The sequence below is a fragment of the Cupressus sempervirens genome, chromosome 5, assembly GCF_028749045.1.
Source record: "Cupressus sempervirens isolate cs-2001-9-10 chromosome 5, ASM2874904v1, whole genome shotgun sequence".
Lineage (NCBI taxonomy): Eukaryota > Viridiplantae > Streptophyta > Pinopsida > Cupressales > Cupressaceae > Cupressus > Cupressus sempervirens.
Window position 1 is genome coordinate 133,018,801 of NC_143122.1, and position 3,591 is coordinate 133,022,391.

The following is a 3,591-nucleotide window of genomic DNA, read 5'->3' on the forward strand; positions in this document are numbered from 1 at the left end:
GCTTGCTCTATACATATTTGTATCAAAATAAATGGGGCAATGCAACTCGAGTCATATCGAAGCCCTAATTTAGAGCAGATCAATCAGGTGCTACAACACCATCTCACTATCTCCCATAATTTAGGATAAGTGAGGTCATTTCAAATTTAGTTGATGTTTGCCATTGCCCCTCCTTGTTCTCTAAGTAGGGTTTCCCAAGAGTTGGAAAGAAAACTATGAACAAAATAATAAATAGTTTTCATGTTGATTCTGCATTGACTTTGACCCTATCTTGGAATTGGCCCTATTTATAAGTAATTCAATGATTTCATTAGTTTTCCAAGGTTTTGTAGGTTATTGTAGGTAATTCAACAATTTCATGAGCCATTTTTAGGGATTTTAACATTATTTAAGAGCACTTTTACATTCAAAATATATTGAAATTCAAGTCCACAAATGGTCAGCATTTTTTTAATGAATCAGGATTTGTTTAGGGAAAAAATCAACTGGCTCCAAGATTCAAGATTAATTAGGTATAGTTGCAATTTTTTGCAGATTATAGTGTTTAAGGTAAAAACAACACATAAATTTAGAGAACTATTATAAGAACTCCCCTACAATATAGGTAAGAAAATTCCTATAAATCTACATATGAATTATCAAAGAAACATGAATTGGAAAGATAATATTTTTTGTATGTATAGTTTTCAGTTTATTTTACCTGAAATCTCAATAAAACCTTCCTTGAATGGATGTGATATTTGCTCAAGCAGAAGGGTGTTGGTAGTGTGCTTGGAACTATGGTAAATCACCAATTAGGATTGAGGTCGCAAATCACCAATTAGGATTGAGGTCACAGAAATTTTAGAAAAGAAAATTTATAGATATTTGATGTTATGAAAATTAGTTCATCTTCGAAGTAATCACTTAGGTGTAGATAATCTAGAATTTTTCATGGTATGTCTGTTGTTAGCTTGTCCATATTTCACTGGGATAGACAAAATATTAATAAAGAAAATATATTTATAATTTTAGATTTTGCATATAGTCACAATAGAAATGGTGACAAATGAAAGGTTTTGTGTATGGATTTTGAAGTAGAAATCAGTGTTTTATGAAATATTGTTGAAATATTGATGTTTGAATGACAATACTACATATGCTAATAGGTTTCATTGTATGGAATTAGGAAGGATTAATGAGTTTTCTATGATATTTTAGCTTACCATTTTAATAATCCCTAACAGACCCTGCTCCATACCATAGAGTTGACCCCAAATTGTCATGTTATCTGTTGTTACATGCAATAATAGTGGATCGACATTCGGGAAAACCATGATAGAGGCTTTGGCTATGATTGCATATTGTTGGAAGGCTAATATATATTATTGGGATGTTGAGAAACCTTTGGAATGAGTAGAGAAATGAAGTATTGGAGTTTGAAGGCTGGTTACAATATTTAGCACTAAAACCAAGTAGGTAAAACCAATTAAGTTTTTCATAATAAGGACAATACAATTATAAATAAACCTTTCTATTTCCACAAACATATTACAGATGTGCATTTGTAGTTAAGACCATGTTTAATAATGTCATGTTGCCATGAGTGAAGGATTCTCATTGCTAGTAATATTGATGTTGTTAATATCTTCTATTATGGGGTTCTTCATTACTAAATTGGCTAGCTGTGTGAGGACCTTTGTTGAAGCTTTGGCATTAGGATATTTTGTTTTGGTGCATGGACATTTTTTGTGAAGACTTTTCTTACTATGTGCAGAGTTGTTTATAATTATGAAGTGTTCTTATTTATCATTGTTAAGCTGAGAACACAACATTAAATAAATAAAGAGTACATGTGGCAACCATTTTTTACTTTATCAACCTATCTTAGAGATATCACTTTCTGTTTGAAATTTTTTCATAATAATACCATTCTTTGTGCATTTCTAAGTCCTAGAACTGGCATTGGGAAGTAAACAACAAGCTACAACAGTGAGAAGAAACTTGAAGCACCATCTCAAGTTATTCAAAGGATTGTTGGAAGACATTATATCTAGTTTGAATGTTGTTTTAGTATGATGACTGATGAAATCTATAAAAATGCATATTGGAACATGAGTCTCATCTAATATTGAAGGTCAAATATCTCTATTATTTGTTAATTATAAATTTCTACTCATGGAAAATAATGATATGGGTTTCAATCTAAGAAGTGTTCAAAATAGTGCAAGTAATATTGTTTCATTCAAGAGAGTTGAATGGATGTGAGGCTATTTGTAAAGTCTACTTTCATCATGATCTGCAATAAACATTAATTCACCAATATTTGAGAACCATAATGTCCTTGCAAGAAAACTATTGTCAAAAAATTTTAGTGACAAATTGGTTGAAACTGTGGAGGATCTTACAAATCTTTATGATGTTAATGTGAACATGACCATCTAGGACCATATTCTTGGGTAACTCAGAGCATGAGATAACTAGTCAAGGATTAACTCCTAGCAAAAGTGACTTAAATATGGAATATTCCTAGTGAAAATTAGAATGCATAGAATCTACAACTTTGAATCCAACCCACATCTATAAGCTAAGAGATTTGTATTAGTTAATTTAAAGCATGAGGTGTGGTAGTACCACTCAAAGCCTAAAGGTAACAATCTACAAAAATAAAATAATATTTGATAACAGCTTGCTTGGTTTGAAGTTATTTTATTTACAGGAGATTAAATTATAAATAAACCTTTCTATTTCCATAAACATATTACAAATGTGCATTTGTAGTTAAAACCATGTTTAATAATGTCATGTTCCTCAACAAAAACAGAAGCTGCTAATGCCCTACGCTCATCAACATTAGTAGTGATGACAAGAATCCATAACTTTGCAGTTGCAATTCCTCTTAAAAAGCTATTTACCTCATGATCTGCTTCAAATGATGATGATAAAAATTTATCAAATCGACTAATTTAGTTGATAACAAAAAAGCTATTAAGTTGTCCCAACAAAAATGACATTATGTCAACAATAGAGTAACAAAAATTTTTAACTCTATTTTTGTAAATTGTAATTGTAATATGACTGAATATGGAAAAAGTAGAGTATAACTATAAATACCTTAGAATTGAATGCTAAATCACTTCATTGACTCAATCTAAAATGTGATGCTTCTATATCCCATATGGACCCCAGATCCTGAAACTAACGAGTACTAATCGGTTCCTCTTCATTTTGAGTTGGGTATTCAAAGTCCAAAAAATATTCATCTTCATTCTAACTTTGAGACCTAAATTCATCATTTATGTTAGAATCAACAGTAACACCACCATCTTTTGAAGTGTTTCAAAGGTCTCATCTTTCACGCATGGAATTCCAAATGGCCAATGACCTATCATAAGGAAAATCTTTAATATTGTATTGAGTTACAAACAACAAGCAAGTTTCCAAATTTTTGTCTAGTTTGTTTCTGACCTTTGATTTCAAAAACCCCAATGCACTGAAAAATATCTCATCTTCCACCGACCCTAATATCATTGCTTGACATAAATCAACAAGTTTGAAATATTTTGATATTGAAGTACGCAAAACTTCACTCTAACTTATCCTTTTCCAGAG